The 14392-nt window shown below is 43.9% G+C and overlaps 1 protein-coding gene across 1 annotated transcript in view; it reads right to left on the bottom strand.

Moving 5' to 3' along the window:
* The window catches only part of LOC119654401, a 140006-nt gene that overhangs the window by 27188 nt on the left and 98426 nt on the right, over nt 1-14392 (bottom strand). The window lies entirely within an intron of this gene.

Here is a 14392-nt window from a genome sequence, read left to right on the forward strand (position 1 = left end):
ACCATCCAGCAGTTGGCATTCTGTCTAATCGGATGCGGTAAGTATCAAGCTGACACAGAATTCATTCATTACTTCCGGTAAGCATGCCAGAATCATCATCATCAACGGCGCAACAATCGGTATCCGGTCTAGGCTTGCCTTATTAAGGAAATCCAGACAATCCGGTTTTGCGCCGAGGTCCACCAATTCGATATCCCTAAAAGAAAAGCATGCCAGAATACTGAAATGAAATTCTCACTGAAGTTGGAGCAATCGAGCATTCTAGAAGCCTCAATATAGTCGTCGATCCGTATCCGTCAAAGCGGTAAAACGGTTCCTTGGTGAAACCTGGAACTGAGAAAACCCAGGAAAGCGACTTCTGAACCGTGCTTGCAAAAGTAATAAGAACGAAGACTGGTTAAATTTCAGAAACTCACAGCGTGAATATAAGAGGCTCTTTAGGTGTTCGAAACGAAACTCCTTTAGAGCGTACTGTGAGGAACTGAAAGGCGAAAGGAAAACTTCAAAGCTGTGCTGAGTCCTTAAAACGGATGAGTCGGCCAAGTTGGACTCTCTTAGAAACCCGATGGTGCTTTGACGAGCTCCGGACTGGAATCAGTACAGACCTTCCTGGAGGTACACCATCCGAGAGGATGGGGGAGAGTTGACGGTTCTTGCAACCCCTTCTACACGCAAATACGGCAAGGTGAACTGGAACACTGCTAAAGCGGTTGTTGCCTATGAAAAGGTGAGAGCCATACTGTCCTTTGAACACTTCAAAGCACCTGGCATGGATGGCATCTATCCAGCAATGCTAAAGGAGGGCATAGAGCACTTAGAGTGATTGCTAAGAATTAGTTACCTAGTAAGTCTTGCTTTGGGCTATGTGCCTACCTCTTGGCAGAAGGTTAAGGTAGTCTTCATACCGAAGCCTGGGAAAGATTATTCTAATAAAAAGAACTTCAGACAGATCAGGTTGACTTCATTCTTGTTGAAAGGTTTCAAGAGACTGAGCGTCACATTCGTGGGAACCCACTTAGGTCGCACCTACTTAATGAAAACCAACAGTGTGGAAAGTCCTGTGAGTCTGCTCTTCATTCTTTGGTTAGAAAGATAGAGGATGCAACTCTAAATGGTGAGTACGTGATGGGGGTGTTCATGGACATTGAAGTGGCGTTTGACTGTGCATCTTTTCAAAAACTTGATGACGCCGCCAGAACGCATGGTGTTGATGATGCTTTAATTAAGCGGATCCATCCTATGCTAATGCAGAGATTGCTGTGCGCTGAGGCGGGGGTGTCGATCGACTCACCGCAAAATTTGCCAAATACTTACTCAAGCTTATGCTGATGACGTGGTTGTGCTTGGAATGGTGTGTGGAAATATACAACGTGCTATTCATCTGATAGACAGTTGATGCCTCAGACATGATCTTTCAGTTAATCCAAATTAAACCGCAATGGTATTATTCACAAAAAGCAGAAAAGTGGATAGACTTTGCCTCCCTGAGATGAGGGGTATAACCCTTCAACTCTTCGGAGAAATGAAACATCTGGAAGTCACTCTAGATAAAAAGCTTCTTTGGGAGAAAGATCTCTAACAGCTTATGGGCTGTGCAGACGGAAATTTGCCTCGACAAGGAGACTTAGGCATCATGCGGTAATGTGTATATACGTTGCTATCACTAGACCGATGTTCGTTTATGCATCCGTAGTGTGGTGGGTTAAGGTGAAACAAAAGAGTTTTCGCTGTAAACCATCCACACTGCAAAGGACTGTTTGTGTGGGTATCACCGGTGTCATGAGCACCACATCCAGCGCAGCTCTGAATGCATTACTCAATTTGTAGCCTTTGGATTTGTTTATTCAAAGCACTGCAATGAGAGCAGCTCATAGACTAATTTGATAAGAACTATGGGAAGACAATGGACGTGGGGGGCACAGAGCAGAGGAAGAGTCAGTGGGGGAACTGAATCTAGTTTCCGCAATGCCTTCCGATTCTCAGATCCCCATACATCTGTTTGGTAGAAGATATGTTATCTTGAAACGGAGGGAAAACTGGAACGAACGAACGAAATCTCGGCTGCTTTAGCCCGCGCCGGAACTAGTAATTGAGGTATCGGTAGCATTGGCTGATGCTGCTATCAAAAATTGGGACCAATCTTCCCATAATGGCAGGTGGCGAAGCCTTAATGCTGCTAGACAGAACAAAATTTTCCTGTCAGAACCAAAGATATGGAGAAGTATTGTGGGCATTCTGACTGGCCATAATTCACTATCTGGGTATATGTTCACAATAGGAATTATTTAAGATGGTACGTGTCCATCCTGTAATGAGGAAGCGGAATCTACCGAACATTTTCTATGTGGGTGCCCCACCTATGGACGCATCAGACATCAGATTTTTGGTGCTGATGTGCTCCAACTGCAGCGGTTGGTATCACACTAACGAAAATCCTGCGATACATAAATGAATCCGGGATATTCCGGTGGACTCGAAGCCCAGATGGGGTTGGATTAAGGGCATCCTGGCTAAACTGGGTGTCTCTGGATACTTAACTTGGATAATCGAGAGTTAACTTTGGTACGAGATGGACGACGAACCGAAGGAATATATTGTGACAACAGGTGTTCCCCAAAGTGCCGTACTGGAGCCCCTGCTAATGTATGACGGAGTGCGTGGCCTCCGCGTGCCAAGGGAGGCAATATCGATTGGTTTTGAAGACGAGCTGGCAGTGGTAATAGTTACGTAGGACCACCAGGACGTAGACCTGTAAGTGAAACCATTCATGCATCAAAGCATGGCTCTAAATGGTGCCAATTTCACCTGGCGGAAGATAAGACGGAGGCCGTCCTTATTACCAATCGCAGGAAAAACAACACTGTCAAAATCCGCGCTGATAATCACGAGACCGTTTCAAAATCTATACCTGATCGATGCCAAATTGAACTTCAGGGGGCACTTGGACTATGCTCGCGAAAAGTCAGCAAAGGCTAGGTCATCCCTAGTAAGGATGATGCCATATATTGGAAGGCCAAAATCTAGTCGCGGGCTGCTTATCGCAGAAGTGGTGAAACCCATCCTGTTATACGCGGCTCCTGTCTGGGTGTGCGCCCTGGATAACACAGCGAACCAGAGAAGGGTAAGTTCGGCATACCGGCCAATCGCGCTGAGGGTGTACAGTGCATATAGAACGGTATCAAGTGAGGCAGTGTGTGCGGAAATGATTCCCTTGGATCTTCTGGCGAATGAGGCACACTGCTTCTACCGGAGAAGGAGGGTGAATCCAGCCGAAGTGACTGCGGGCTTCCTAAAAGCCACTAGGAAGGACCTGTACAGGAGATGGCAGCAACGGTGGGATACTTGTACTTGTTTCCACTGTGCCAAATCACCAAATTTATCAGAGTGATTCTAACAATTGAAAGTAATTATCGAATAAATAATTATAATTGTATTTCAATTCAGTTACAACAGCTTATAGTGATAATTTCACATGCATATATATTCAGGGTATAAAATAATTTAACTGATAACTATGTGAGAAAATGTCATACGATCTTCCGTAGTTGGATTAAAACGCTCAACGAAAATCAATTAAAGAAAAGTTTTTATTAAGCATAATTAATTTGAACGGTCTTTTCCATTCGATTTTAAACGTGCCAGTAATTTCAATTAAAAACAATAAACATTTTCATTAGTGTCTGTCCCATTTCTCGGCTGATCCACCTGGCAAACGTTCAGCGTCCGGTCTACTTTAATGAAAGCAGTTTAGTGCAGCGCATGCATGAATTATATGTGAATGTGCCACATACGAGTACTAAGCCTTGTGAGGAGCATTCAGTAATAGATTGACATGATAGTTGCCACTTGGCGTCTTAACTGCTTGGTATGTTACGTGAAGAGCTGTTCACGTCAAGTTTGTAATGCGTTGCCAAAAAAAACCAGTGAAATTCTTTCTATAATAACTATGAAGTAACTTAGTGTTTTCAAGGTTTTTTTTTTGCGGAACAGAACGTTATTCAAGTGGATCTATGGACTACCTTGCTGTCTGTCTTTGTATTATATGGTAATTATTCGGAATCTGCAAAATCTATTATTAAGCAATTTGATGAAATCCCTTGCATGTAGCGAACAGTAAGATTTTGCTCTGTCTTCAATGGGACGGACGAAAAATACGAGGATAAGCCTTGCAATATGGAACATTTATTTTCAAAAACTGTGGATCTACTGGAACTTTTGATATTTTCACTGTATTTTTATATGAAGGCTTGTCCAATGGCGGACTTTACGCTATCTCAGTACTTCATGAATTTCCTTAAGAAATTCTATCTGCCTGCGTATAGATCTACTTTACAGCATGTGAGATGTTTCTGAAAGTCTAACATGCAACGTGCAATTATAGGCCGCTTCAGAATTTATTCATTTATATACTATGCATCTTTTCTGCGTAAATTTCAAGTTTCTGTCTTAAATCTTTTGTATTTTTGACATAATAGCATGGAACAGCGTAGCTGTCACTAGAAGGAGAAACAATTTATGGGCCCGCTATCAACTTCCAGTAAAATCTGCCCCTAGCGTGGTCTGTAGCGTTAGAGCTATTACTACTAACCTAACCTAAGATCTAGTTCACGCAATAGAACAAGGCTAAGAGCCCGGCAGTGACAGAAATCATCGAGGAGTTGGAGACGTTTCGCACCGAAAAACCCATCCATGTGAAAAGAGGAAGTCTAAATCCGGGAAAGGTATCAGATCTAAATAGTGGCAAGTCTTTAAAGCATTTCTCAGTGATGTGGACGATTTGAAATGGTTAAAGCTGCCTGAAGAACTCGTGCGCTGTGTTCAATTGCTCTACCACGATCCGAAAAGTAAAGTTCGAAGTATGGCGGGTGTATCAAAACCGCTTCGTGTCTCTGCTGGTGTTCATCAAGGAAGTGCCCTCACACCACTCCTCTTTGTCCTTGTTATAGACACCGTCACACGGGATATCCAACGTCCAGCGCCCTACACACTGCTTTATGCAGATGATGTTTTCCTATTATTATTATTTTGTTAAGGGAAAGTCGCACCGCGTCCTTGAAGAACTATTGTGCCCCTTTTACTGGTTATAGTGTACCTGTTGATCATAGTATCTCAAGCAGGCCAGTAACCGTTAGGAACTTTAGTATGTTCCCCACTTCCTGAAGTTTCAGCTTTGCATCTGGTATTAAGTGTTCTCCCAGATGTATCGACCTACTTTGCACAAGTGCTGGACACTGTCCCAGGACGTGCATAGAGGTTTCGTCCTCCTCCTCACAGAAACTGCAGGCAGTGTCCGTAGATATCCCTAGCTTCCCTAGGTGGTAGTTCAGCCGACAATGACCAGTGAGAATTCCCACTATGATTCGGAGGTTCTTTTTGGTGAGGTTTAAGCAATCCTTTGTGCGCATGGGTTCGTATCCCCCAATAAGCACCCTGGACTGCTCCATCCCTGGTAGGCCCGCCCAATATAGTTCCCTCAACCGTTTTTCTTCGTTTCTTAGATTCATAGCCATGAAACCGTTTCCGATTCCACAGAAGGGTTCTGGCCCGTATAAAGGCATCCCTGCTCCCTTCTTGGCTAGTTCATCCGCTGCTTCATTGCCTTCCAGCCCAGCATGGCCTGGAACCCAAAGTATCCAGACCTTGTTGGACGAGCCGAGTGTATTCAGTCTCTCAAGGCATTCCCATACCAGTTTAGAGTTCACCTGGTTGGACCTAAGTGCCTTGATCGCTGCTTGGCTATCGGTGAGAATAGCTATGTTCTGCCCCCTGTAGTTCCTTTGCAGATTAAAGGAGGCACATTTATCTATGGCGTAAATTTCCGCCTGGAATATGCTAGTGTACCTGCCCATTGGCTCAAAGTACATTTTCCTTGGACCAATGACACCGGCACCCGCTCCCTCTGCTGTGAGGGATCCGTCAGTGTACCAAGTAATCAGTTGCTGGTTTAAGCCGTATGTCGCAGCCACGCTTTCCCAGTTTGTCTTGTTACTCCAACGTGTTTCAAACTTCTTATCGAAGTGAAACATCGTTGTCATGTTGTCCCTCGGTAGATGTTTTCCTAGCATCTGATAGCAAAAATGATCTCGAGCAACTTGTTCAAAAATGGAGTGATCGCCTCTGAATTTTTGACGACCGATCCCCATGAAAGAGGCACAATCAGAACTGAGCGATTTAAATACCTCGGGTCAACGCTATCAGTCAATGGAGAGCTGCGTTATGAAATTGCTTCACGCATTAACGCAACCTGGATGAAGTGGCATTCCACAACTGGTGTCCTTTGTGATCGAGGTATCAACGAACGCCTCAAATTTAAAATTTACCGCAGTGTCGTCCGTCCAGTCGCTCTCTATGGTTCTGAGTGTTGGCCGACCATAAAAGACAATGAACGGCATCTTGCGGTAATGGAGACGCAGATGCTACGGTGGACTAGTGGCGTCACACGTTTAGATCACATCCGAAATGAGGATATCCGCGATCGTTATGGGGTTGCACCGATCCTGGAAAAGTTGCGAGAGAGGCGTCTTCGATGGTATGGTCACGCAATTCGTGCAAACGAGAATTCACTTGCCAAGATTGGTCTGAACATCGAAGTCGATGGTAAACGACCAAAAGGCAGGCCTAAACAACGGTGGCTTGATACGCTGGATGGGGATTTAAAAGCCTCGATGTTACACCCAGATCAGGCATTCGATAGTGTCAAATGGCGAAGCCGATCACGATGAGCCGACCCCGCTTGTGAACGGGACAAAGGCTGAAGAAAAAGAAGAAGAAAGCTGCTCATCGATTCATATAAAATCAAATGGGAAAAATACGCAAATTGACATTGAGAAGCATTTCGAGCAAACACGAAAGGAGATGAAGGAATAAAAAGTGAAATGAATTCCTTTAAAAAGTTGTATTTAAAAGTTGGACGTTCGTTTTGGAAAGAAATTTGTTATTATTGTCGAAAAAGCAAGAAATAATGAAAACGAAAAGACCACAAGAGAGGGCACAGAGTCATTTTCCTCCGCCCTGTCCTTCCTTTCCTTCCAATCCTTGTTTCTCTTAAGTGTCGTTTTTAACAGCGTCGTTTCATCGTAAAATCTCCAAACATAAAAACCGTTTTGTGGAAGGAACCCGGTGGCATGGTTTCGCCAGCTCGAGGCGCAATTTGCTCTAGCTGACATCATGATAGACACCACGCGGTAAACCACGTACTCGTTCAGCCGGATGAGAAGACAATTGAGTTTATCATCGAAGTATTCGAGAAATGCTCCTACAAAAGCCTAAAAGAGCAGCTTATTAAGCACCTGCCAGTGGCCATCCTGGCATGTACGTAATCAGGATCTCTGGATCCGTTGGCTTACATGCAACTGAATCCGCCGAAAGTGGGAATGTTCTGGTTGCCATAAAAGCTGCGGAAAAGCCACAAAATAGACAAGCCCCCGTACTTTTATGACTAAAAACTAAACTTGTCGGGGACTCTGGTGACCTCGTCCTCTGACAATTTCCAACCCCTTGAGCCGACGTTACAACCTAATCGACACAGGTGCTGAAGTCTCAATTCGGCCCGTATCCCGGAATTGTAGATCAACACCATAAACCTTAAAAGCAGTAGCGATCCGCACGGCTATACGTGCAGGTAGACATGAGTGTAGGACTTCGACGAAAATTTTCTTAGCATTTAATTTTAGTGAATATCAGCACTTGCAAACTTCCTTTGTTTATATGGATTGCTAGTGGATCTACACAACAGATTGACCACACAGCCTCCCTCATGTCATCAGGAAGAATCTCAACCGGCACGCCCATTAATATTTTTATCGGTTTTGACGACGAACCATGCATTCGCGTACTTCTTCAAAAATACCACAAAATCCCTACCGATAGTAGTGTCTCAGTCAAGTATGATGTTCAGCACGGCATCAGCACTACTGGCTCTTCGCCATTTCACATGGTCAGTAAACCGAATGGCAAATAAAATCTTGGTGGGGATTACAGGCGGCTAAATCCATGACTTTGATATTCCGAAAATGGCAATATGCGTATCTTTCAGAATGACTTTAGATAGTGCAATGCGGCACAAACCGTTCAGAGATTCATTCAGTCTGTTGCTGGAACTTTTCCTTTTGTTTCGTATATTTGAATGTTGCGCTGGTCGTATCTTATTCTGATTCCTAGCATTTAGAATACATCGAGAGCATTTTTCAACATCTCCTTGAGACCAGTCTAATACTCAACGTTAAGAATTATAAATTCTTTCAATCGTAGGTAAGATTCCGCGGCCTCTGAAGACATCCAACCGAACCCAATCAAAACTACAAGCGATTCCGCGCTTTCCACTTCTGAAAACGATTAAGAATCGGAGAAGGTTCTTGGGCATGTTAAACTTCTACCGCCGTTTCTTGCTCAAAGCCACCCACTATCAATCAATCGGGACCGCTTATCTATGTCGACAGAAGTTCAAAGACTCTCGCGTGATTGCGTGGCCCTCAGTGGCTGTCCAGGCATTTGAGACCACTAAATAACAACTGGTGAACGTTACACCTCTGACATTCTTCAGCAAGATGCGCCCCTAGCTACATTCGTCGTGCCTCATACATAACCGTAGGGGATGGCCCAAAAAGGTTAACCAAATCTGGCACCCGTTGAACGTTTCCAAACAACTGAACTGCGTTCAACGGAACTACAGCAGCAACGATAATGACTTATTAGCTCCGTACCTGGACATAAAATACTCTCGGTATTCTCTTGAAGGCATATAGTTCATAATGTTCACGAACTATGACCCATTTACCTTTGCTTTGAAGCAGAGCCCCGACAAAGCGTCCCGTCGCCTACTTCGTCACCTAAGCCTTATCATTCATTACATTTCAGACGTCAACACCTGTCTCGAAAAAATAGTACAATTACGAAGGCTTTGTCACGTGCTACAGCGTCAACATCCCCGCCAATTTTTCGGCATTCGCTGAAGCGCAGAAGGACGACGCAGTTCTTCAGGGCCCTCAGGACCAACTCCAAATACACTTTCAGGGAAGTTCCTATCTTCAGCTCAATGTTTAGTATATACCGTGAGACCTCAGATAATGGACCAACGCCACGATTCAGCACACAAGACAGTGCATCGCATCTCAGAAGTGCGAAACTTGAAAACATGTGAGAAAAGAAGTAGGTTCCATCAAGCGGCCCTACACAATCCATCTCAACATATTCGGCCCTTTGGAAGACTCGCAAGTGTCAGGTATTGGCTCATAATCATCGATAGGTTCACTCGATAGCCTGAAGCGATATATCTGAAAGACATTTTTGCACAATCTTGCACCGAGGCTTTCTGTCGAAAGTGAATTCGGTGTGCCGACTATGGAATACAGTTCAGCTCTTCCTTTTCTCAACATTAGAAAACGCTACCGGGCAGTCGCGTATCACCTGCAGTCTACTTGTATCCTTGAAAGATGGCACAGGACGCTGGAAGCCGCTATAATGGCCCAAGATGACCCTCCTTGATCACAAGTCCTACCACTCCTTTTACTTGGCCCCTGGACAGTCAATTGCGAGGAATTTGCTGCAAGTCCCGCAGAGCTGGTATACGGGGAGAACCTACAGTGACCCTGTACTTGATATTAGGGCAAACTTTAAGACCTCCAGAATGTTGCGTATAATCGAGGAAGCAGTGCGGAAGTTGGAGTCGCCACCTGTCAACCACGGGAAAAACGTGGCCGCCTTGCCTAGAGATCCCGACTCCTGCACGAACGTCCTAATTAGGACGGACACCTCCCGTATGCCGCTGTACAGCCTTAGGAGGTCCCTGGATAAGATGGATTAATTGGATGGTACCAACAATATCTACATAGGATTTCTTCCAGCGTGTGGCGGATGGGAGCATGGATTTGCTGTACTAATCTGGGCGGTACCGAATGAGAACCTGAAGGATAGTTTACAAAAGCCTCCAGTAATTATTGCTAATATATTCCTAAAAAGGAATGGGAAGGGAAGAGAAGGTAAAAATAAGGATAGGCAAAGGATTATGAAGGGAGGGTAGTTTATGAATGACGTGAGCTGTTTTATTTGGATGAAGGAACGTATTGAAGGTGGGAGTGGCGACCATGTAGAGAAGTACTTTGCCTCTCCTCTCGAAAAGAAGAATAATCTCCGCGGTAGGGTTTTCTTATAGTGGATATCTAGCAGGATATCATCCACGAGAGAAAAGAGATTACGCAAAAAAAGGAATGGGTTGGCACGAATTCGTTACAAACTTCGTGAATTGCTACAGTATGTTGACGTACCGTACAGTCTCCTTGACAAGTTTCTGGTTCTGAGGAATTTGGAGCTAGGAAATTTATCTTTCGGGGATCGAGTTATAAACTGCCAGTAGGCGATCTATAATCCGGGGCTTTGGGAAGTAGTAGGCGATTGGTTCGATCGAGGAGTGGGGCACTGGTACCAGAGACGGTTTCAAGGAATGGAACGATGTTTGGATTCAGACTTACTTTGATGCTGCCAGATATCGGGAAATGGTCGACGTATGAATGGCTGACCCCTAAGGATTTAAGGGCATTGGCGGGAAGGAGAAGTTGAGATGCGAGGTGATAAGAACAGGTTTTGAGATTTTTGTATTCTTCCATAATGCTTGTCGATCTCCCTCGATTTATAGACTTATTTTCCCATTCTGCGATTCGAAGGCAAGAAGCTTAACAGATGTTGTAGCGATTCCTATTCAAGTTCCGTGTACGACATAAAAGTTACACTACAAACCCAATATTTAGTCATTCAAGTGAATCATCACCAAGCGAAACAGTTGACCTTGCATACGCACTTAATCACCTTTTCCATTGTTTTGCAACTTTACATTTAAATCATCCACGAAACTGCTTTCAATCCAACTTAGAAATGTGGTATTCGTAAGTTTTTGTGGGTGTTTCCAAAAGTTGTTCAAATTTACGTTTACAACTCGTAGAAATGAAAACGCTAATCGATAATGCATGAAAATGCCGTTTTTCTTCTTTTCATATTGCCAACATCATTATAATGCTCAATTAAACTGGCTACATTCAGCCCAGCCTTTTCGCACAGCAGTAGGTTGACTGTTGAGCTCATGAAAAATTTGAATATGTGTCAATGCCAGGGCTAACAACCCAAAGATCTCTTCCCATGAAATACGTTTTCAAAGTTAATTATTTTTGCATTTGTGCCGCTGCTTCGACTGACTTAGGAATAATTATTTCAAAATAATTTGTCCCACGATGAAAATGACTAAATTACAATTGAAAATGTATGGCGTTGCTGGTAAAGCAGAGGTAGAGGTTTATGCCCACAAGGTCTTGGTACTATTACCGAATCACATTGCAGGGAAAATTAAGGTAAAAATGCGTTTTACAACTTCATTTTTCTGTATACTGGGAAAACGTATTTCAAAATGTATCAATCTGCATTTGAATAATAGTTAAAAATAGTTAAAAGTTAATGTGCCTTGCCCATTCACCCCAATTCAAGTTTCTTATTCTAGAAATCGGCATTCTTTTTCTCTCCTCTTCGGGAGGGTTCTGATCCGCATAACTACAATTAAGCTTATTTTCCGCCGTACTTTGGGGGCGTTGTTCCTGTTTCTGGAATTTCCACTTCCCCTTGAGACGAGATTTTGGGGTCCGATGTCTACGTTTAAGGCGTCATGAACACCAGACAATAGAATATAGCTGGCTCCGGGTTCTTGTTTGTTCGAAGCGATGCACATACCTTCTAACATATAACCCCGATGTACTGTAAGGAACTGTGTCAAGTGGTGATTCAATTCTTCGTGACCTCGCTTGATTGATTTTTGAATACCACATGATTTCTACCACCTCCTGTTCAGCTCCTTCTTAGTGGCTTTTCAGAAGTCACCAGTCACTACCTCTGTGGATACTTTGGGTATTGGTAGCCTTTTTTGGGAGTATATAGTTTCCGAAGTACATATTTACATAAAATAAATGTTTTTGTGGAAAAATTGCCCAATTTAAGCATTATCCTTGTTAGTAAGGAACTAGTCTTTGCTATATTTTTCTTGCATAGTTCATTCGTCCCTTGGGGCTCAGCGACGATTTCGAGATAGCCTCACTAATTCAGATGTTGAAAGTATTGTTTTTCCTGCGATTAATAATAAGAGGTATATGATTGGTAGTGAGACAATAGGAGTATACCAAAACGACGGACGGCTATAGAAGCATTTTACCAACGCCATTTGCCCTCTACAGCTACAAGTGTTGCAATGAAGATGTTACATGGGGTAGTAAAACTCGCTATAGTAATGTTTTGGTAACTTTTTTTCGATCTCCATCTCCATGGATGCAATATCTTCATAAATTTAATAGTTAATTATTGTTATCTTAATTATTTTTTTTAGTTAAAAAAGGGTAGTGTAGGCCCCAAGACGAAAACGTGGATTAGTATCCCCGATGGAGCATAAAACCTGCACAAACAACTGCTCTGCTACTAAACCCCGAAGTTCATCAGCTTATGCCCAAATTCAGCGTATTTATGCTTGATAATTGGCAACATAAATTATAAAGGAGGCGTTGGTGGTAGTAACCGGTGATAGGTCAATGAGGGAATCCGTCGAGAGCTCCCCACAACAAAGAGTACGTATGCAGAATGGTATATTTCTTCATGGTTTGAATCAGAGTGTGTCGGAGTCCCAGGGCATCAAGGGAAGCCATGGGGGATTCAGGTACAATACCTATACCTGACAATATTATGGGAACTACAACGACCCACCCGATACACCAAATTTCTTTCCCAAGACAGTGCTTCATAATTCACCTTCTTCTCCAGCTTATATGCAAGGTTTTGATGGATCACCTTACATACAGCATTATGCCTGGTGATGTATTGCATCGGTGCCATAATAGTGCAGCCAGAAATGAGATGGTCCGACGGCTCTAACACCGAACCGCACATTCTGCACTGTGTTTTTTATATCGGGTGGCGACCACGCCATCCTGAATGGCAAACATGAATCCCTCTCTCTTAGCAAAGAGCTCCCCAGCACACAGCCATCTGTTTGACAAATGCAAATCTACAAATGGTTGCCAAGGAAAATTCACGTGTTTAACGTTCATTGCCTTCGACTTCCATTAATCGATCCGCTCTTGGTCCGACTTCACCCCACTCAGAGAATTGAAAGATCGATCCTTTAATTTAAGTGGAGTCAGTCCATAGTCGCATGCAAGGGGCACGCCTGCTCTTTGCTGTAAAAATAAGCGCACAGTGAGTCGACTTGACGATGATGTTGCGCCACCACGTCAACCACGCCCCTACCTTCGATGCCACGAGGCAGGTTCATCCTCTCCGCGGCAGATTTTGGATGGTGCACTCGAAATTCGGACATAGTTGTCCGTATCCGCGGATGGACGTTTTTCAGGTCGGTCTTCGTCCACGGCAATATTCCGAATGAATAAGCCAGTGAAGGGATAGCGAATACATTCAACGCGCTTATTTTATTCTTCCCCGAGAGATGCGATTTCCGCACCAACTTTACACGTCGCAGGAATTCGGACATCCTTCAGATCATCAACTCGAGCATGGGTTCCTTGCAGAATTCCTAAGTACTTGTAGAAGTCTGTTCTCGGTTATAGCTTGGATGTGAGATGTCATCAAAGCTATGTCCGGCATGTGGCTCGTTATGACCTTTGCGGATGGCTTGGATTCGACATTTGTCTAATCCAAACTCCTTCCGAATATCACGTCTGAACATACCTACTATTCGCAACAGACTTCTAAGGTGGCCATCATTACCAGCATACAACTTGATGTTATCTAATACCTCAAGTTGGTCAGCTCTGCTAAGTGCGTAGGCCATATCTGATTACGAAAGGGGCTTCATTGCCATGCAAAACCAAAGAGAACTCAACGAATCCACCTGGAAGATGCCTCTCCGTATATGGATGGACTCTGAGGTATTAGCACTGATAAGTTGGTATGCCACACTTCCATTCCTTCCCTTCCATGTCGCCACAAACTTTATTAGTTTGGGATCAATACGCTGTCGAAAGCCTTGGCATAATCGATTAGCAACTAAAGAGGTTTCTTTGGCCTCTAGTTGCTTGTCCTACAATTATCGAGTTGATAATGAGTTGCTCTTTGCAACCCCTTGACCCAACTCCGCAGCCCTTCTGCTCCTCGGACAAAATGTTGTTGGTCTCGAGGTGCCCATTGACCCTTCCACTATAATAATGGACGTTATTAATTTGTAGAGAGCTGGTAAGCAAGTAATCGGTCTTGTGGAAGGGTGGAAATTCCTCCGGCCGACTAATGACCTGATTTATGCTATGTGCCAACCGACTGTGTGCGCTGGTAAATTTTGATACCAGAAATTCTGCACCCGCTACAGACCAGGTACCCTCCAGTTCTTCGAGCTGTTTATGGCTCGTCGAACCTCCTC

The sequence above is a fragment of the Hermetia illucens genome, chromosome 4, assembly GCF_905115235.1.
Source record: "Hermetia illucens chromosome 4, iHerIll2.2.curated.20191125, whole genome shotgun sequence".
Lineage (NCBI taxonomy): Eukaryota > Metazoa > Arthropoda > Insecta > Diptera > Stratiomyidae > Hermetia > Hermetia illucens.